This window comes from Tamandua tetradactyla, chromosome 3 (genome assembly GCF_023851605.1).
Source record: "Tamandua tetradactyla isolate mTamTet1 chromosome 3, mTamTet1.pri, whole genome shotgun sequence".
Taxonomy (NCBI): Eukaryota; Metazoa; Chordata; class Mammalia; order Pilosa; family Myrmecophagidae; genus Tamandua; species Tamandua tetradactyla.
Window position 1 is genome coordinate 162,861,731 of NC_135329.1, and position 23,222 is coordinate 162,884,952.

Genomic DNA, 23,222 nt, shown 5'->3' on the forward strand with positions numbered 1-23,222 from the left:
CTGGGGTATTTTTGGTGGATTAGAGATTCAGAGAAGGCTTCCTTGACTAAATAACCAGAAATGCTAGATAAAATATTTTTTTAAATCTTTATAAAAGTGTAAATGAGCTTATTAAAATAAAGGATATCTTGGAAGACAGAAATTACAAAAATATATGAACACAGAACTTCATTTAAACACACACTGATGACAATATTTAATCTGGTGTCAACTGTCTATCTATGGTGGTCAGAAATTAAATTTTTTTTTTCAGAAATTAGATTTTAAAGGATCTCTTATGTGAAAAACAACAGACAAAGCCTAAGGCTCACACTAAGTAGAACATCAAATGAAGACCCAATCAATAATTCTGGGATTCTAAAGTATGTATATTAAGAAAACTAAAACAGCCATCAGAGAAGAAAAGAGGAGCTACTTCCAATCATGGGTTCATCTCTAAGTAGCCTTCCCTGATATTTGCTAAGCATAAGTACCCATAAAACAGGTTTGGGGTTGGTATTCACAGACCTCTGTGTCAAAAACTCCAAACTGAATATTAATTGAAAGTAGTCCTAAGTCCTTAGTGTGTCCTAAGAGACCTATCAGAAAGAAGTGTAAAAATTTTCTATGCCAACACACTTTGAACCCAAGCCTCAAAAAAATTCTACACAGATAAAGCATCATGGGACATAAACTCACAAGCAAAATTTCACAAAATCAACAAGAAATTGTCACCTTAATACAGTATAAATGGAAAAATAGTGGCGGTCACAGATCCATAAAGAAATAATTATGTGTAATCAGTTAATTGATATGAAAGGGACTAAATAAAGTCTAATTATTGCCTTGAAAAGTAACCAAATGTAACTTCCAGAAAGAAAAACATAGTAATTAAATTTAGAAATAAAAAGGATGGGTTAAATAGAAGCTAGAAACAGCTGAAGAGAGAATTTGTAAACTGGAAAATAGAACGGAAGAAAGTATCCTGAATGCAACAAGAAAAATAATAATGGGAGATATGAATATGGCATTAAGAGACATAAAGATTAGAGTGAGAAATTCTAAGATCTATCTAACCAGAATCCCAGAAGGAAAAGTAAATGAATATAGAAGAGATAATATTCAAGGCAATATTCAACAGGGAACAGACAATGGATAATAATTTATCAAAATTGAAAAATTAACCTGATTCTCAAGGTTAGAAAAATAAGAAGAAAAAAAATCTAAGCAGGATAAATAAAAAGAAACCCATAAATAGGCACATTGTATTGCAGAGTGCCAAAGACAAAATAATAAAAGCACCATGAAGAAAAGAAAGGCAAATTACTATGAAAGAAAGAACAAAAAAACTAAGCTCTGACTTTTTAACACCAATAACAGAAATCAGAAGACAGTGAAATTCCCATGGGATGTACATTAGAACAAAAACAATTATTTCAGAAAAAGTTCTGAGGTACAGAAAGGAAAATACAAAGGATTCTAAAGTCCTTGTTTTAGTTGAGAAGAGATTGAAGTGTGTTAAAATTTATCTAGGATTATCAATAAAAGAATAGAAACTAAATGTATAACATACAATCTAGTGAGGGGAAGTAAATGTGAACAAAACCAAAATTCACTAGATACCCATCCTAAATAAAGCAGGAAAGGAAAAAACAAACAAACAAAAGGATAGATTTTTTTTAATGAATTAAAAATTAAACCAAGTAAATGCAGATAAACTAATTTTGTCTGAACTAAACTATAGATCATCAGACTGAATCTTAAGGAAATGTAGGATACAGGATAAATGGGAGAGAGGTGAGGAGAACAAGTACAGGCCAGGTGAGGAAAACAGAATTCCCTTGACTTATTAAAGAAAAAATAAGCTAGCCAGACTAGACAGCAGGCTTCATATTCAGAAGCAGCAAAAATTAATTTATCCAAGTTTAGAATTCATATGGCAGAAAATTGAAAGCTACAGAGAAGAAAGAAGAAATGATAAGAGTAGTATAGAGGCATGCAGGATGAATTGGAAGGAACAGACTAGAGAATGAGATTCCATAATTCACTTTCAGAAAGATGGTCTGTTTGCTTTGGACACAATGTATTTGAGAAACATCATTATATTCATTATTGTTGTTGGAAATTAGCCACAGAGTATGGACTGGAATGAAGTGAAGGAAAAGTGGGGTCAGAGACATGAAGCTCATTTATTAACCTTTTCTAGAAATCACATTCAATCATTTATGTTTCACTACTCATTAAATTTAAACTTACCAATGTTTAAATGAAATATCTTAGTCTTCAAAAGAGTTTTGCTTGACAGCCCAATACTCAAGAACAATATTATTACTGATACAATTCAAGACACTCCTCTGCTAAGTATTTTTTTTTTCTCCAGTAGCATGGAAATGCTGCTAAGAATGAAATTCAAGTTCATTAACTTCCCACTGGTATGGATAAAGCACAAATCTATAATAAAGTTCCTTAAAGTATACTCTTGCAAACAGTAGACATGAATCTTTCAAACATATGTAAACATCAAGGAAATATAATGAGGATATGTCATTGCCATAATATAATTGACCAGCCTTATTTCTTTGCACTCTCCCAAAACTAAAAGAGGCACTGCTTTCAAGTCCTAGCCAAAATCATAAAATTAACTTAAACACAATGTAGTCAGGAACCAAACACCAGAAATCTAACTGACAATCAACACACCCTTTCCATAAATACAGGAGAAACTCTGGTGGAGTGGAAGAATTACAGAGAGCAGACCACTATTTGCTTTGGCAGATGTACAGTCTGTGCAAATAGGAACACAGCTGTATGCTGAATATTTTAGTTTCTAAAACTGCTGAATTAGACATAAAATGCTATTCAAAGTTGTAATGTATCAGCAAGTTTAGAGAAAAGAGTGTCATTTTGAGTATTTTAAAAAATTATAGAATAAGTGACCCATATTCAGGATTTTTCGTCACCTTGTCCATTGTAATTGATACTTCCAGTTTCAATTTTGAGGATCACATCTTACTTGCATGATACTTTTCTTTTCACAATTTGGATATTTTACTATTTTCAACAAGTGTAACACAGAAAATCTCCAGAGAAGCTGGTGACTCTAGCGTAAAACCAAGACTGAATTTAATATATAACTAGTTACACATGTGTGAGAATTTCAATAAAAGTGAAATACCTCACATTTAAATAAAGAAAAGCAATACTGTAAAATCATTGGGAATAAAATTAGAGAACCTAATCCGTGACTCTTCTTGTCTAAAAATGAAGCATTTTAACATAAAGTTGCTTAATTCCCCCAATTTAGTAAAGTAGGCTAATTAATGGAGAAGCTTAGGTCTTTCTTCTACCCAAAATGTAAAACAAGCACAATTTCAGTTATCAAGCAGAGCTTTCCCCAAAGATGTGTGCTCAATAAATAATGACTGAATGCCCCTTTAGTTCCTCACCTGTCCCACTCTTGGAAATTTTTAAGACTTCTTTCTGGACTAATTAATCACAACCTGATGCAACCTGCCTTTATTTCTAAATCATGTGTGCATGTGTCTCTCTTCCTTACTGATTTAGAGTTCTCAGGGGAGGGATCTAACAGAAAGTTTGAGGCTCTTTTCTGCTTATGTACTTGTTGTTGAACAGACTTAGACTTACTTTCCAACTTTCAAGTTCTTTTCTTCTTTAAACTTTAACTCAACTTACAACGATATTCACCTACTTTATTTTTCCTTTAAATTCTTTGCCCACTGCTGCACAAAAATGACCACTCAATCAAAGTCTACAGATTGATTCATAGCAACTACTTGGAGGATTGTACTAAAAGCTTGAGAACACAGTTTTGTATTCAGCAGGAAAGAATGCCGTGTTGGCTTTATTATGTTTGCTATGGTCTTGGAATGGTGGAGCGAAAAGTGGTAGAATGCTTTCCATTTATTTCCTACTTAGGTCTTCAGAGCTACTGGTAGATCTTAAAGTCTTACCTCTCAGAACACAAAATTAGTTAAAGCCGCCACACATCTTTCTACATCATTCCCCATTCTCCATAGTTTTTCATACCTTAGATGGGGAACGAGTATCCTAGCAAAAGTCACATCCTCTCCTTGCATCAGTAAAAAGATTTTAGTAAGAATTATCTCTACCTCTCACCTTCATGTTGCAGCATCAAGAGAGAAACAAAGCAAATACAAGTTTTTCTTACAAGAATATGGGAAAGAACCTGCCTTAAGCACATAATGTATTCTATTTCTTAACTCATTAGCCAAAAGGGAAGAAAGCCTTTTAAAAGACAAAAGGTCTGCATTAATGAAAGAACAATTATTTTGTTCTTACTATATGCCATTCACTATTTTAAGTTGTTTACACAGATAATCTCATTTATCTGGACAATCCTGGAAAAAGGATGTATCACCATTTTTACCATCATCATCCCTAAATTAGGGATGACAAAATGATGTTAATATGCTCAGCATTGGTGAGTAGTAGCCATAAATCCTGGTTTGTAAACCCAGTAAACCTCATTCCAAATCCCATGTTTCGAACTGTAAAATGAGATGACTTCTCTTATTGGGACAATGGGCCACCTCTAGTTCTTGAAACAATAATTGAACTCAGTGGTAATATTCAGAAACAGCAGTTTCAACTTGGCTTTGGGGTTAGAGTCACGTCCAGGCCTATCTATTACCTAACTACAGCTTTCTGAGCCATTCTTTTCTCATGTTGAAAATGAAGATAATGCCTCCTAAATTGTGAAATTATTATAAGCATTAAGTAAAATAATTGCATATAAAACACCTGGCCAGTAATAGATGTCAATCATTTTTGGTTGCTTACTCTTCTTATGATTACTATCATCTTATAATCTCTTGTGGTTTTTATAAGTACTCACATATTTAGTTTTAAAAAATCTACAATTCATTAGAGAAGCAAACATAATTAACATTTTATAGTGAATTCGATGCTTATGTACCAGAGTATAGTCTGGTATCACAGTTATTAGAAAAATTGGTGGAAGTTTTTAAGTAATTATAGGACCAATTTCATAGTACCCCACCAAAACCTTTATTTCTCCAAATAAACTGTTTAAAGTAGAAGAGAAATTATTCTTCTAAAAAACTGCTCTTGAAATACCTTAAGTCTAAAATAAACATTTTGATAATTACTAAGTCTTATGTCACATCACTGGACAGCAGTGGAGGAGCTGAATAGGGAGTGGGGAGTGGGTGGGGTGGAAATAATGGGCCTCTGATAGGGATGAGCAGGAAGAGGAAACTGTAAAAAAAAAAACAGAGAACAGGTCCAGGTGAGTTCAGATTTTACAGGTGAAATTCATACTAAGGGTAGATGGTTAGAAATGTGTCAAAACCAGGGAAATGTCTATAGCTGTAGAAACAAATGGCATTGTCAAAAGCAGACAATATTGAGCCAAGCCCTAAAAGGAGCGTCTGGGGTTTAATACAAAGGAGTGCAAGTATGTAGCCCAGACCCAATTCTGCCATCAAGTCCCAACACTCTCAGAATTTTAAGGGCACTAAACCCAGCTCAACAGAGAGCACATATGGTTTCATGTTGAACATATCCCTAGACTAGCTGTTTGCAGTCAGAAATAGTAGCTGCCTGTATGGTGTAACTTGAGAAGATATGTCTCCAATAATAATATCAAATACTTGCAAAGTTTATGCAGGATTGAACCCAAGTTAATAATTTGTTTTCAACTGTATTGTGAGCAGTAAACGTGAAAGTGTAGGTAATATTAAACTTGGAAACCTAAAGTAAGATTTCTTGATTTGTCTTGTAATATTGCAGATAATTTTTACAACATTCAAATTTATACTTTTAAAAATGGCAAATGTAATTTTGTCAGTATAATTTGGGTTTCTGGCAATACAAACATAAAAATTGTCCTATTTGTGCCCGTAAAATTAAAGAACATATGTTGAAAGAAACTAGCAATACTTTTGTAGATGAAACAAAATGTATTGATTTTCTTCATGTATTTGTTAAATTGAAATTAAACCATCATTCAAACTTACACAAGAGGAATGTAGATTAGAGTTGGTAAATTTTATCACATTGTATTATTTCCAGAAACTAGCTGTATATTCTAATTGGATCCTCCTACTATTTTAATAAAGTTTTAGTATACAAAATATTTGCATATTATTGAAGCAAATTTTCAAAATTAGTACAAAATCCCTCAGAAAAAAATTAGCAAATACACCAGCTTCAACTCTATTAAAACTAAGCCACAAAGATCTTACTCTGTTATTTCACGGTTTCAATTAAGTCCTTTTAATAACTTTCATCAGATGTACAACTCCTTTTTCAAGCATCCACTAGATATCAGTTTCTGGGCTAAGTACTAAAGTTACAAAGATCAATAAACTGCCTGGAGGAAACACACAATATAGCTGGTTAGAAATGTTGGTAGATGACTACACTACAATGAAATCATTGCCCCAGCTCTCGTCTTCCAGTCAGATTTATTGAACAAGCTCTCTGTATCAGCTGTCTCTGTTTTCTCTCCTTCATTGTTCATCCTGCTCCATCTGGCGATGCCATCACTCCACCAAATGGGATCCCGGTATGTTCACTAAGGTCCTTAAATCCAGTGCAAAAATCTACATACTTATCTACTAAATCTCAGCAGCATTCAATACTGCTAACTACTCCCTCTTTCTGAAAGTTTTCTCTAGCTGTTTTCTAGTTGTTTTTTTTTTTGTTTCAGCTGCCTTTCTGATTCCTCCTGTACCAGTTTGAAAGGATTTATGTACTCTAGAAAAGCCATGTTTTAATCCTGATCCAATCTTGTGGGACCCTATTCAGTAGTGTATGTTGGAAACTTACCTCCAGGGAGATGTGACTTACTGAATTGTGGGTATTAATTAGAGGGAGATGTGACTCTGCCGATTCCAGGTGGATCTTGATTAATTTACTGGACTCCTTTAAAAGAGGAAGCATTTTGAAGAGAGCCAGAGCCACAAGGGAGTCCTGAGAACCACAAGAGCCCATGCAGCCAGAGCCCTTTGGAACTGTAGAAGGAAAACGTCCCCGGGGGAGTTTCATGAAACAAGAAGCTTAAAGAGAAAGCTAGCAGATATCCCCATGTTCACCATGTGCCTTTCCCATTGAGAGAGAAACAGTGAACTTTATCAGCCTTTCTCAAGTGAAGGTAACCTCTTGTTGGTGCCTTAATTTGGACATTTCTATAGACTTGCTTTAATTGGGACATTTTCGACCTTAGAACTGTAAACTAGCAATTTATTGAATTCCCCCTTTTAAAAGTTGTTCCACTTCTGGCATATTGCATCCCAGCAGCTAGCCAACTAGAACACCTCCTAGCTTTCCTTTTTGGGTCATCTACTTTGACTTAGACTTTAACTGTTGAAGTTATTAAAAAATTAGCTAAAGTCCTCTTATTTTTTTTTTTTTAATTATCCTCTCTCTCCAGGACATTTAATAGAAGTGTGTGCTAAAGCCTCTCAATATATTGCTTATGGTAATCCTTTCTCTTGAGCCACAGACTCATTTATACAACAGTCCCCCTGATTCGCCTCTTGGATGTCTCAAATGAATTTCAAACTCAATTTATCTAAAATCTAATTTGTTACTATTCTCCTACAACCCATCCTCCACCATTTGTCTAATTACCACGTAGTTACTTCCACTCACAGTTCAAAAGTCACTACCTCAGGAAACTTCATATAGCAGAGGCCATTTTTTTTCTTCATTGTATGTTCAAGGCTTTGCACAATGTCTTTAACATAATAAGGACTCAACCCATACTTTATTTGAATGAATGAGAAAGAAGCTATGGACAAAGCAAGGGTCATTAATTTCACTTAGAATCTTCAGTGTAAAGCAAGAGTTGGCTCTCAAAGGATGAACAAGACATTGTTAGGATATAAAGAGAAACAGAGGAGGCAAAAGAGCCAAAACAATGGAGGTATTCAATGTTTCAGAAGAATGAATCAAGTACTGCAGAGCAAGGGTCATGGTGAAGCAGGAACTGTAAGTTAGGAGGTAGGGTAGGGAAATGGTAGAGAGGGAAGGTGGGATTGGGGAAAGAACTGATGAGGTAGGTTTTGATTAGAGTACGAGTCTGAATTTTATCCCATAGGCAATGAGGAGCCACGGAATGTTTCTAGGTGAAAGCTGTGTTTTAGCAAGCATCCCAAACTGGCTGTTAAGTTATTGATTCTACTCTCCAAATCCATCTTTTTATACGCCATTTTGGGATGCTGACACTGGGACTCTGCAAATCACATTTCTCTTTTGCCAGCTGGACTCCTGTTAGATTCTGTTAATAGGGGACTCTTGAGGGAAACTGGAAGGCTGGTAGAAAGGAGAAGAGACTTTCCTTTCTATTTGTTTCATTTTGTTGCCAGTATCACCCTAGCGTGCCACTTGAGCTTCTTTTGGCACTCTTACCTCCTACCTTAACAGGCCACATGAAGGAAAAAGAGGCATAGAGACAGTACTCCCTTCTCTAAGATCCGAGTCCTAGGTTTGTAGGGTTTTCCTTTAACTTTCCAGTTTCTGATCACCCCAGCCTCATCCCTCTGAACCTTCAGCCAAAGGGGTAATAGTGGCTTCTGCAGTTATTCCTCTGGTTATTCCAAGTTCCATTTTGCTTTTTTCAGTCCTCTAATAACAATGGTCTCTTCAGTTTTGTCTACTGAAATGCCTAATGAGGCTTCTGTTGTTCTGATTGGAACCTGAGAGACCTCAGTACTTAGCTGTGGATTAGAAAGAACTAGAGTTAAAAGACCAGCTAGTGTACTGTTTCAATATTCCAGGCAAGAGATGAAGTAAGTCAGTGGCTACATGAGTGATGATGATAATGGTAAAAATGATAGAAGCTAACATTTACGGAGCACCTGTGTTATAGGTACTTCATTTTATAAAAAGGAAATAGAGGCCCAAAAAGATTTTATGTAATAGGCCAAGTCACATAGCTAGCAATGGTGGAGGCAGGGTCTAAATCTGGTCCTAAACTCCTTCCTTCGAAAACTAGAAAAGAGTTGAATTCTTGAGTTATTTCTGGAAAAATTTGGATGTTAACTCAACAGAAAGGATTATGGAAAGGTAGTAGAAAAAAATCAAAGATGTTAGTTTTGATAATGGTGTGGATGATGAGGCTATTAACTAAAATGGAAAACAAAACAAGACAAGTAGGAAAAATTAATTCTGTTTAGAATATTTTGTATTAAAAGTATTTTGTAGGTTCATTTCCTGGTGCCTGCCCATGCAAAAAAAAAAAAAGTATTTTGTAGGACATTTGATGAGTGATGTTAGTTGAAAGTTGAATGTGAGTTGGGTCTTTTAAAGAGGCTAATATTGGAGATAAAGATTTAGGAACCCTCAAATAAAAAGATCACAAATAGAAGCCATGGGAGCAGACAATGATGTCAGCTCTGAAAAGAGGGCTAGTGCGTGAGAGTGAGCAGAATTTTCTGGCTGTTAGATAGAAATGTTTATGGTCCTTTTTCTCTACTTAAAGAATAGCAAACAAGTTTTCAGAAGAAACATATGAAGGAATAGAATGGAGACAAGGGGGCTGAAAGGAAATGTATATGGTATGATATAAAAAAGGTTTGAAACTATTCGAGTTTTTTTTATGTGTGAGGAAACAAACAGGAGAGAATAAAGGGAGATAAAGAGAGTTTTAGAATAAAATGCTTTAGTTCCTTAAGTGAAATGCAGGATCCTTGTGGATTGGTTATACTTTTTAGAAGAGTTTGGCAGCATAAATAGGAATGACATCAGCAAACCAATCCCCAGCCCAGTGAAATGAGTCACATTTTCGGCTGTTTTCACTGGATTAAAATATTATGCATTTGTTGAGTTTGAATAATAATAATAATAATAATAACAAGACAAGGAAGCCATCAAAAGTGGAAAATTGAATGGCCAAATATGGTGACTGTCTGACTCACCAGAATTACAGTATCATAGGAACTAGTAACTGACTTAAAGATGTTTTAAAAATTGTGTTCAAGAAATAATTCCCCAAATCCCCTAAAAGTATTTTCCAGACTTTCTGAAACTTAATATTGAACAGAAGAAACCCTGGACAAGGAAGATTTCTATGATATTTTCAAAATTATAAAGGTCTCTGAACTGTAAAAAAAAAATTAGTAATAGTTAAGTATTATCTGGTCTTTATAACTTACTTTGTTCAGATTAGCATAAACAGCTGGTTTTGATGGCTCAAATATATCTACACATTTGCTCCCTTGGAACAGAACAAGCAGGAGAAAGCAGAGTAAAGGGGTGGGGCAGAAGGTTTGCCTCTTTAAAGTGATCTATGCCAAGTAATCTGCAAACAATTCATTTCCTGGCAAATATCTGCTAACTGGTTTGCTCGGGAATTTTTTTCTTACTGTGGCTGTTAATGCAGATCCCTTAGCAATGAGATATTTATAATTAGACAGACTTCTCTGAGAAAAGAAATCCATTGCCTCTGATTTTAGGCAGTTGATTTTCTAAGTACGTGAAAAATCATACTAGATGATACAGATATAATGCAAGAAATCTGTAAATTGTGAGGCACTGCACAAACCTTGGTCAGTATTTGTTTAACAGACTGGGGCATGTAGAGCTCATCTACAAATGAGAGTAGTACTCTTCAACAAGTGGGTGTGTTATATATAACCAAAACATATATAGAAAAAAATGAGACGTTGGTTCACCAAAAGTTTAAACTATTTCATAGTAAAAAAATTCAGATGAAAATGGCACACTGTTAAAAATAATCACTGTCATTATGATGTACCTTAACTTTACGTGACAAGCAAAGAATGTTTACCTCTTAAGAAGAATCCTTATGTATCATTAAGAAAAAAGCAAACCCTTCAACAGAAAAACAGGCAAAAATTGAGCAGGTTATATATAAAAGAAGAAATACAAATGGCCAAAAATAAGTTTTGAAAAAAACTATGAGGCTCATTAAAAATTGAGTAATGAAAATTAAGGTAACAATAAGCTTATATTCCTTATGCTTCCAATTGACAAAAATTAAAAATCAAAGTATCCGGGGGATTCAGGAAAGACACAGAGAAGATAACAGCATAGTTTTTGGCTCTTCAAGAACACCCAGAAAAAACGGGCAAATAAGAGATCAAAACAAAAAACCCATGGACAACAGTTACAACAAAATTAGATGGCAAAGTAAGTATTTCCGCAAACCCCTGTATTCCTACATATGGGGACAAAGTACCAATAGCAACAAACCTGCAAGATATGGGAAGCTATACAGGAGAAAGCTAAGGACACAAAGAGGCATCTGATGAACTTGAGAAAAGATAATTTAACCCAAAAATACTTGCCAGCAAGCATTCACTATAACACCCAGTAGGCCAATTTGAGATTAGCTGCTGAGAGAGGGAGGTGGCTCAGTGAGTGACCCACCCAGGTGAGAAGGAGTATTTTGCACCAATATTGCTTAAAATTGTAACTACAGGCTAATAATGTACTGCAGACTGATTTTTAGTTGTTTGGTTATTGCCTGTACCTTGGGCCAATTCCTTCCTCTGCCACCTTTAACCTGGCAGGGAGCTCAATAGAGGTAGGAAAGATATGTGACCATGCTTCCCTTTAAGAGTTCAGAAAAACCAAATTCACATTAAAAATGAGTAAGAGAAAAGTATCAATGCTAAATCCTATGCAAAGTTATTGTAAGAAAAAGAGAATAACGAGCTGAATAATATCCATACAGACACTTAAAGCACACCAGAAACACAAGCTCAAAAAGATGACCAACAATATTTTGAATAAACAAAAGACATTAGCAAAATGACACAGTCATTACTAATTTTCAGTATCACAATCTGGGTGTCAGGGATCCTCATTGCTATTACATTGAGAAACAAAATGGCCAATGTAATAGCAATGAGGATCCCTGACACCCAGATTGTGGTATTGAAATGTCACTTTCTACTAAAAGAAACCAGAGCTTCTTGGAAAACCAGATGATTCCAAGTCTGGGGTAAGAAATAAGCAAGATGAGGCTACAATATCTTGACACACCAATGACAAATTAGTAATCAAAGACCACTAAGGTAAAGCCAAAAGTTTTCTGCTGACCAAAGATAGAACAATTTGCGCTCAATAGGAATAAGATTTACAATGGTTTGAGACACACAAAAATGTTTAAATATATGAATTTGTAAAATGATACTTTACTAAATTAGTCATCTTGAAAACTGGATATATAGATAGATAGATAGAAAGAATCAAGCATTTCTTCTATCTTTTGTATGTGAACCTTACCTCTTGATAACCAAGCAGTAGATAAGGAGAAACATATTATTTTAAAATTATGTCACTATAAACAAAATAAGAATACCACCATTTGGCAATCCACAGAGCATGGATGTCTCTAGGCTAACAGGGAGATTTCCAGTAACTTGAAGAGATAGCCAGACATTATGTGCCCTCTGAGGAGAGAACCCAATATCTCCTATGATCTTGCAGTGGTGAGTTTATGGCTGATCAAAGCTCCGGATCCAGCTACCAATTTGCAAGAAATATAGAGAAACGTGGAACTGCATTATGACTATGCAATCACCAAAGTCCAGACTGTGGGAAACTGTACAGCTCAAATGGTCTGCAAACCTTAAATTACAAGGAAAAGAAAGAGATGTGCACAGGGAGGGAACCTGAAGACTAAAAGACATATCATATTAAAATAACGAACAAGACTAAACTATAACATCTTGGATGCAGTTTGGTGATGAAACCATAGGAAAATGCAAAAAAGGTAGCAAAAGAGATTTCTTCCCCTACCTTTTTTTTTTTTTAAGCATGTGTGGTTTTCCACATTTTGGTTATATTTTATAATAAATTGTTTATTAATGAACATAACCAGCAAGAACAAAGATGTGAAAAAAGGAGACACACTTATTTCTATATTGCCATAATAGTCTGGGGGTGTAAATTAGAAAAATTATGGAAAATTACATGTTAAGCATATCAAAAGCCTAAAAAATATATATAAATGTTTACTCAGAAATTCCTCTTCTAAGAGTTTATCCTTAAAACTAGATGCGCATTAAAACAACTATATTCAACATATTCATCACATACTTATATTTAACAACCAAAAACTAGAAATAATCTAAAAAATGTCCAATAGCAGTTGAATGAATTATAGAGCATACATATATAATTAACTGATATAGTCATTAAAAGTGAAGCTTGAGGATCAAGATGGCAGAGTAAGATATTTGAGAATGTTGTTCCCCCACAGAACATTTGTACAACTAGCAAGAACTGGCAGAGCCACCTTCCTCAAAACTCCAGAAGACAGTTAAAGGGTTGCAGTAACAGGGCCAGTGCTGAATCAAGAAAATGCAGCTTTAAAAACAGTAGGAGAGACTCATGCTGCCTTTGCTGAACCATACACCACCCTCTCCCCAGGGTAGTGTGGAACCAGCCTGACCTCCCATTGTGGGAGCAGAGTAACCCCTATGCACATAATGGGGTGCCTATATGTTGGTGTCAATCAATCAGGTGATAGCCTGTGCTGGTTTGAAGATATTGTGTACCCCAAAAAAGACATGTTCTTTAATCCTAATTCAATATTGTTTAGGGTGGAACTTTTGATAAGATTGTTTCCATGGAGATTGACCTACTCAATTTTGGATGTGACCTTTTGATTAGATTACATCTATGGAGATGTGACACACCCAATTGTGGGAGTGATCTTTTGTTTAGATGGAGATGTAACTCTGCCTATTCAAGGTGGGCCTTGATTAGTTTACTAGAGTCTTTTAAAAGGGAAACATTTTGGGGAAAGCTCAGAGCTGACAGACAGAGATGTTTGGAGATGCAAAAAAAAAAGGCCCCTGGGAAAACTGTTTGAAACCAGAAGCCAAAGGACCAGTAGACCCAAGCCACATGACTTCCCAGCTGATAGGTGTTCCAGACCCATTAGCATTTCTTGAGTCAAGGTATCTTTGTCTGGATGCCTTGGTTTGGATGTTTTTTTTTGGCCTTAGAACTGTAAACTTGTAATTTAATAAATCCCCGTTATAAAAGCCAACCCATTTCTGGTATATTGCATTCCAACAGCATTAATAAACCAAAGCACAGCCTAAAGACTGAAGTAGGAAACACAGCTCTGGCTTCCCTCCCAGAACTTTCCTGGCAGTCAGAAGCAGGCTGCCTAGAGCTAAAGCAATGTAAGAAACAATCAAGTCAAAGCCAAAAGTGAAAAAAAAAAAACATGACTTACATGCTCTAAGTCATACATAAAGCACTGGATAGGTGAGAAAGTCTACCACGTAAGGAGTAGAGGGGGCATTCAAAGTCCTGTAAACAGGGGAATTCCTTAGTAAAGAGCAAGGAGTCAGAACAGAGGGTCAGAAAAGACAGAGAGTACCCTGCATTTCACATTCATGTCAGGTTGGTCTTCTTGATAGGAGGGCTAAATTCTGAAAACGAGCACCAGTCAGTTATTATGGTCTGCACCTCCAGTATTTCTTTTTTGTTCCTTTTAAAATCTTCTATTTCTTTATTGAGATTCTCATACTGTACATTCATTTTTTTTTTCCTGATATCCTTTTCTGTGTTTTCCTTTCTTGTCCTTAAGCATATTGAGGATCATTTTTTTAAAGTCTTTGTCTGGTATGTCCCATCTGTCTTCTTCAATTGATGGTTTCTAGATTTTTATGTTATTTCCTTTAGAAGACCCATCATTTCCTTTTCATTCATTTTCTAATTTCTTCTCACACAATGCATATTTAAATATTTTAAAGTGTTATCAAGTAAAATAGACTTCAAGTCAAAAAATCTTACAAGGACAAAGAATATCATACATACTGATAAAGTGATCAATTCAACAAAAATACATAACCATTATAAATATATATATATATACCTAATGGCAGACGCCCAAAATATATCAAGTGAATACTGATATACTGATAATTTGAAGGGAGAAATAGACTTTATTGCCACTTTAATCATAGGGGACTTCAATATACCACTTTCAACAATGGACAGAACATCTAGATGGAATATCAATAAGAAAATAAAAGACTTTTAAACCAACTAGACTAAGCACACATATAAAGAATACCCAATAGCACAGAAAATACACATTCTTCTCTAGTGCACATGGATCATTCTCCAGAACAGGCTACACATAAGGTCAAAAAACAAGTCTTAATAAATTCAAAAGTACTGAAATAATGCAATGTATTTTCTCTGACCACAATGAAATGAAGATGGAAATTGATGAAAGAGGGAGAAGTAGAAAATTGACAAATATATGGAAATTATATAATGCATACTTAAACAATGAGTGAAAAGAGAAATCAGGAAATATCTTGTGCAAATGCAAATGGAAATACAACATACCAAAACTTATAGAATGCAGCAAATATGGTGCTAAGAGGGAAATTTATAATTCTGACTGCTTATATTAATAAAGAAAGATCTCAAATCAAAGACCTAACTTAAAACTGGAGAAACTAGAAAAAGAAAAGCACACTGTGGCAAAATGAGCAAAAAGAAGGAAATAACAAAAACTCAGGTAGAGATCAATGAAGTAGAGAATTTAAAAAAAGATAGAATCAATAACAATGAAAGTTGGTTCCATGAAAAGATCAATAAGATTTACAAACCTTTAGCTAGACTGACAGAAAAAAAAAAAGAGAAAGGATACAAACAACTAAAATCAAAAAATCAGTGTTAATGTCCCCATTAACTGACCCAACAGAAATAAAACAGATTATAAGAGGATAGCAATTGGTTGGTATACTGTGAACAACAGCAGACAAAACAATTAAACAACCTAAATGAAATAGGCAAATTCTTACAAACAAACTGTGCTGGTTTGAAGCTTTTTTGTAGCCCAGAAAAGGGCATGTTCTTTTAACCCATTCCTGTGGACGCAGACCCATTGTCGGGGGGGACATTTTGATTAGGTTGTTTCGATTGAGATGTGACCTACCCAATTAAAGGTGGGTCTCAATCTTTTACTACAGTCCTTCTTGAGATGATAAAAGGCAGAAAAAGTCAAGAGAGCTTAGAGAGAGAGAGAGACACCCAGAAGTTCAGAGAGAGCTTAGAGGAAAAGCCTTGGAGGACTTAAGAGATGTCTGAAAGAGGAAGTTATTGGAACCAGAGATGAAGGAACAAAACCTGGGAGCAAAGGACTAACAGATGTCAGCCATGTGACAGAGGTGTCCCAAATGTCAGCAGCCTTTCTTCAGAGAAGGTATCATCCTATTAATGCCTTAATTTGGTCATTTTCACAGTCTTAGAAATGTAAACTTGTAAGTTAATAAATCTCCAATGTAAAAACTAACTCATTTCTGGTATATCACATTCAGACAGATTTAGCAAAGGCAAACTACCTAAAATGACTCAAGAAGAAATAGAAGATCTCAAAAGACCAATAGCAAATGGAGATTTAATCAGTCATCAAGAACCTCTCAACAAAGAAAAATCCAGGACAAGTGGCTTCACCAGTGATTTTTACCAACATTCCGAGTAGAATTAACATCAATCAAATGCTGTCAAAAAATTGAAGAGGAGGGAAAATTCTCTAACTCACTCTATGAAGCCAATATCACCTTAATACCATGGAAGATAAAGATACCACAAGAAAAGAAAATTACAGACCAATATCCCTTATTAATATACGTACTAAAATCCTCAACAAAAGTGTAGCAAACTAAATCCAATAGCACACTGAAAGAACTATATACCTGAATGAACATGTGGGACATTTGGTGAGACAAAATAAGCCAGAAAAAAAAAAAAACAACAATGGTATGGTCACCTTTAGAAAATACTTATAAGAAAACAGTGGTCTAGATTGTAAGCTTTTAGAGCAGATGCATTAATTCCAGAGTGGTGATTATTATTTCTGGATTTTGAGAGGCTGTTCTATATATATAACCTGATATTTAGAGATAAGAATGAAGTGAACAGGTTGGGATTAAAGTAATTCAGAACATAGGGGTAAAGAAGACAGTGTCTATATTTTAGAACCACACATACTCTTTGAGACCAATGGAAGAAAGGTCTATTTGATCTGGAATTGAAATTTTCTCTAGTGCATAATCAAATTCAACCTATCTGTATAGCTCATTTGAACAACTGAAACACAGAAAGCACAGAATAAGAAAGAGATCCTTTGATCCTATATAGATTATTTTAATGCCTTTAATTATATTTAATGTTAATAGATTATTTAAATTAATATTTAATATTAACCAGATAATCAAAAAGTATTGGAAAAGTCCCCTGAAGGAGGGGAGAAAGACTATGAAACTATTAAACTTTACCATCTGGGAATCCCTTGATAACTGTCAAACTTTAGGGACACCCAAATCAATAGGCCATGCTCTCAATAATGAGGCTTACTCTTGTGAAGTTTATGTAGGTAGCATAGAAGCTTAGCCTATGTATAGGTATGCCTAAGAGTTTCTTCTGAAGGACCTCTGTTGTTGCTCAGATGTGGCCTCAGTCTCTCTAAGCCCAACTCTGCAAGTGAAGTCATTGCCCTCTCCCCTACATGGGACATGACATCCATGGGTGTAAGTCTCCCTGGTGATGTAGGAGATGACTCCCAGGGATAATCCAGACCTGGCACCATGGGATCAACAATTACATCCTGACAAAATGGGGGAAAAGAAATGTAATTAATAAAGTATCAGTGGCAGAGAGAATTCAAATAGAGTCAAGAGGCTACTCTGGAGGTTGTTCTTATGCAAGCTTTAGATAGACCTTGCTACCTATCATAACCTGCCAACCCCCAACCAGGACCATTCCAGCCAATCCTAAAGATACCTAGGGCAGTTTTTAAGATTCCACAAGGGTTCCAGGCACTAGGGCAACTTGCTAAAAACCTACCACCTCCAGATGGGTCCCTGGTCCAGATAAGTCCTGAAACCTAGCCCAACCTCTCCAGAACATCAGATAGTTTCATCTCCCTACCCCATATGAGTGACAGACCCTTCCAATATCAAACATTTAGAATTGCCATAGCCCAAATGACCCCAATGAGAGGTATGGAAAGACCAAAGGTGATGGTGGAATTATACATAGAAGATAGGACTTAACAAATGAATATGAATGCTGAATCATTAAATTGATATCTCTTTTAGCCTCCAGTATTTTAGAGCAGCTAGAAATAAAAACCTAAAATTGTGAAATTGTAACCCATGTCAAAGTCTGAAATATGTTCTGCAACTAATTGTGGTGTTGTGCTTGGAAATTTATAGCTTTTTGTATATATGTTATTATTTATAAAAAAGAAGGAAAAAAAGTCAATTGTGATGATAAAAAAATATTTACGCCCTCTAGCCTCCTATATTCTGGAGCAACTAGAAGGAAATATATGAGAGGATCATATGGTAGCCCATGACAAACTCTGGAATCTATCCTGTAACCACTTTTTAAAGAGTGCTTTGAAAACCACTGCTTTTTTCTTTCTTTGCTGTGTATATATGGGATACTAAGCAATAAAAAAAGGTTTTAAAAAAAAATAGGACCGTACAAAAAAAAATTAGGTTTAAAACTACTCAATAAACACAGCTCAATAAAAAAATTCAGTTGTGGGCGGGCCACGGTGGCTCAGCAGGCAAGCATTGCCTGCCATGCCAGAGGACCTGGGTTTGATCCCAATGCCTGCCCATGTGAAAAAAAAAAAAATTCAGTTGTGATGATAAAAAATATTTAAGACTTCTAGCCTCTTATATTCTGGAGCAGCTAGAAGGAAAAACATCTGAGAGGATCGTATGGTAACCCATGACAAACTCTGGGATCTGTCCTGTAACTACTTGTTGAAGAGTGCTTTAAAAAGTATTGTTTTTTTAATTTCTTTGCTTTGTATATATGTTATACTATTCAATAAAAAAGTTAAAAAAATAATAATAATTATACACCTCTGATGAGGAAATCAAAGAAAACATTCAGTTACTATAGCAACTAAAAGAATGAAATATTTAGGAATAAATTTAACAAGAATGTAAAAGACTTATACATAGAAACTACAAAACTTTGCCAAAGGAAATCAAATAAGATTGATTTGATAAAGAAAGGACATTGGTGTTCATGGATTGAAGGACTAAATGTTAAGATGTCAATTTTACCGAAATTGATTTACAGATTCAATACAATCCCAATCAAAATTTCATCAGCCTTCTTTGGAGAAATGGAAAAACCAATGAGCACATTTATATGGAATGGTATGGGCCCTGAATAGCTAAAACCAATTTGGGAAAGAAGAAAGAAGTTGAAGGACTCACATGTTTCATTGTTAACACTTATTACAAAGCTACAGTAATCAAAACTACATGGCACTAGCACAAGAACATACATATAGGCCAATGGAATAGAGTTAAGAATTTAGAAAGAAACACATCTATAGCCAATTGATTTTTGAGAAGGATGCCAAGTCCAATCAATTAGGAAAGAATAGTCTCTTCAACAAATGGTGCTGGGAAAACCAGATATCTATATGCAAAAGAATGACACCATAAACAAAAATTATCTCAAAATGGATCAAGCACCTAAATTTAGGAATCAGTACTATAAAACCCCTAAAGAAAACATAAAGAGAATCATTAGGACCTTGTGGTAAGAAATGCTATTTTAGCCTTTCTACCACTAGCATGAGCAACAACAAAAACCTGAATCCTTGTGACTTCATCAAAATTAAAAGGTTTGGAATATCAAAGGACCTCATCATGAAAGTAAAAAGACAACCTATAGAATGGGACAAAATATTTGAAAAACACAGATTCATTGGGGTTTAATGTCCAGAATCCAGAATATATAAAGAAATCTTACAACTCAACAACAAAAAACAAACAACTCAATTAAAAAGTGGGCAAAAGGCTTGAATAGTCATTTCTCCAAAGATATACAAATAGCCAAAAAGCACATGAAAAAATTCTCGACGTATTAGCCATTAGGGAATGCAAATCAAAACCCCAGTGAGACACTACTTCACACCCACTAGAATGACAAAACAGAAAATAACAAGTGTTGCAGAAGTTGTGGAGAAATCGGGACACTCGTTCCTTTTTAGTGGGAGAGGAATACGGGACGGGCTCTGTGGAAACTGGTTTAGCAGTTCCTCAGAAAGTCACATGAACCGAGAATGTAAGTGGGAAGGTGAAGATTATACAGTAGAACGTTTGAATATAGTTTTGAAAGTTAAAAAAGAATTATTCATATTATAGTTTATGTTAGAGCTTAGAGCTATAAGAACCAGAAAATAAGGTAGTTTCAGGTTTTTATTATACAGTAAAAAATTTGAGATTTAGAAAAAGTAACAGACTTGTTTGAGTTACACAACTAGCAAGCAGAAGAATGGGCTTCAACTACAGCGTAAGCCCAGAAGAGCCTTTGCCAACCCCACAAGTTGCTGTGGAACCAGCACAGAATTCCCGGCGGCTAAAATCAGGTAAGAATGATGGAAAACCTCCTGACGACGCTGAAAACAGTCTGGCCTTTCGCGATTGCGCTGGCTGGACATCCTGTTTTTCCCCTCTCACAATGTGTTTCCCCCCCTTACAGAGTTTCTCATGACTGGTTCTTAATGCAACTTTGGGCAAAAACATTTCCCGTCCATATCTAAGATATGTGCGTATGTATTGTGTGTATTCCTTTAGTATGTATGACTTCGACAGTGTTCTAAACATAGTAACTGTAGCAAAAGTCTATAATCAACTTAGCTCTAATAAACAGCTTTTTGTCCCTCAAAAAGCTCATTTCTTCATTCTTTTCATGCGGCTCCCCTAAAACTTTCTGCAAGACAGAGTGTTTGGAAGTAACGTGCAACCTTAGTGAAAAAAATTCAAATTGGTATGAAAATTATTTCTTCAGAATTATTTTAAATTTACAACTTTAACATATATACAGTGCATTAAAAAAAGACAAGTACTAATCTTCTACTGGGCTTTTTTTTTTCTTTTTTTTTTTATTAATTAAAAAAAGAATTAACAAAACAATTAGAAATCATTTCAATGTACATGTACAATCAGTAATTCTTAATAACATCACATAGTTGCATATTCATCATTTCTTAGTACATTTGCATCGATTTAAAAATATGGAACGCTTCACGAATTTGCGTGTCATCCTTGCGCAGGGGCCATGCTAATCTTCTCTGTATCGTTCCAATTTTAGTATATGTGCTGCCGAAGCGAGCACTCTACTGGGCTTTTAATACCTGAAATCATTCTCACTTTAGCCAATACAAAAGAGACAATTTTCAGTCTAATTCATTTAAACCAAGTATCACTTGGACATACATTCCAGAAAGACTGTTTCAGATAAGGACATATTTCAGTTAGACCTTGAGTCTAGAAACACATCAGTAATCTTGGATGAGGATGAGAAAGTAAATCACTGGCACCTACTGTACATAAATTGAAAGGCCTGATACAAACTTTGGCATCCCAATATCATTTCTGATGCTCTACAAGTACATAAGCATGATCATAAACCACCCCAGCTCTGCCCACACTTCCTACCTGATAATTTTTTTCCACAGAATTTATCCTTTTCTAATATACTGTTCTTATTATTTTTATTGCCTACCTCCTCCCTTTATAATATGAGCTCTGTGAGGGCAAGGCTTTTGTTTATTTTATTCACAGTTGTATCCCCAGTATGAAGAAGAGTGGTTGGCACATAATGTGTGCTAAAAAATTAATTGTGGAATTAATTAATGAATGAACAACTGAGTCCCTAGAACTTTATTTTAAAACCTTTCTAAAATTGTGAATAAAAATATACAACTTATAAATTCTCACTTACATAAATAGCAAAGGACAAGAACTGTAATATTGCAACAGAAATCAAAATGAAGACAATAAGGCTTTTAAATATTCTATGATAATAGTACTCTTAAATACCTACCCCAAATTTTGAAAAAAAAATAGTATTGCTTCAGTTTTTGTATAAATAAATCTACACATAACTGTGCTTTTGCTGCAGTCCAAAGGTTATCTTAAGGAAAGCTAGAAAAATGAGATATTCTTTTTTAAAATGGAGAAATACCTAGAGAATAGAATCAGGTGCTAGGAATAAAATTTGCTTTCTCTTTTGCTGACTCTGGACAAGATTAAAATCCTATCATTTACTGAGACATGGAAATTTGAATCCTTGGGGGGAATGGGGGTGGGATGGGAAACGGCATGAGATGCAAAAGAGTAAAAATAATAATGTCATGCTAACATTAACACCCAAAGTTCATGCTGGGTATGAAGCTTATGTCCAAACATTGCAACTTCATTACCAAAAGGTATTTGTTCAATAAATGTAATTTAGTAAACTTAAACTTGGGTAAAATAAAAAAGAGAGAAGGCGTATGGACCTTGGACAGAATAGTTCTGGACTCCTATAAACAAGGGTTTCCCATTCTAATATATCATGTCACAAAAGATAATTTATTCATTTTTTCATTCTCTTTTTTTTTCTACATGCCTCTCAATGGCAGCAAAAGTGAAACATAATGCACCCAATGTTATAAAAGTTGAACTAAAATTTAACATATTAATGATGCTGGAACTCCACTAAAACTTTATTTCCTATAATGTGAATCTACTCTGGACTCAAAGTAAAGGGCATTTAGCTTCTGAAATACAAAACTAGTCATGAGTCAGATACACTGCACCCTTCTGAATCATAGGCCTTGAGGCCTTGGAAAAAATTCTAGGCACTACCAGAACTAAACTCTTAAAATAATGCTTCACTATTTCAGTTGATCCAGGTGAGTCAATATTATTGTGCTGCCATTTGAATTCTCTTATTCTTAAATGGATTCCAACTAATAGAGTAAATTCAGCCGAGAATGCTTTAGAGTATGTCAGATGTCTGCAAATGTTAATGTACATCAGAATCATCTGAGATGATTGATTAAAATGAAGATACTCAGGCTCCTTCCCCAGAGATTTAGATTGAATAGGACCTAGGCTTTGAGCCACATATTACAAAACATTGGACTTTATTCCTGTGATGTTCAAGCTTTTGTTAGTGTTAGGAATCATGTTAGAAACACTATTATAGTAGCAAAGAGATGGAATATTTGATGGATAAAAATATTATCAAGAATGATTTTTCATAATGTGTTCTCCACCTCTTGTAGGTCAATGAGAAATATTATATATCTCCTTCCAACTGTATCTTCCTATCCAGGAAAGGTGCCAATTCAAGGCTGTTCTTCCACAGAATTGAAAGAGACAGCTGTGTAACAGTAAGCGCCAGAACAGAAATAATCGGGT

General features: G+C 35.0%; 1 non-coding gene across 1 annotated transcript; it reads right to left on the minus strand.

The window, feature by feature from the left end:
* Positions 1-21,040: 21,040 nt before the first annotated feature.
* LOC143678349 (U6 spliceosomal RNA) lies at positions 21,041-21,147 on the minus strand. Its single transcript, XR_013173163.1, has one exon. It is a non-coding gene; the product is annotated as a U6 spliceosomal RNA (small nuclear RNA).
* Between the last annotated feature and the right edge of the window lie 2,075 nt (positions 21,148-23,222).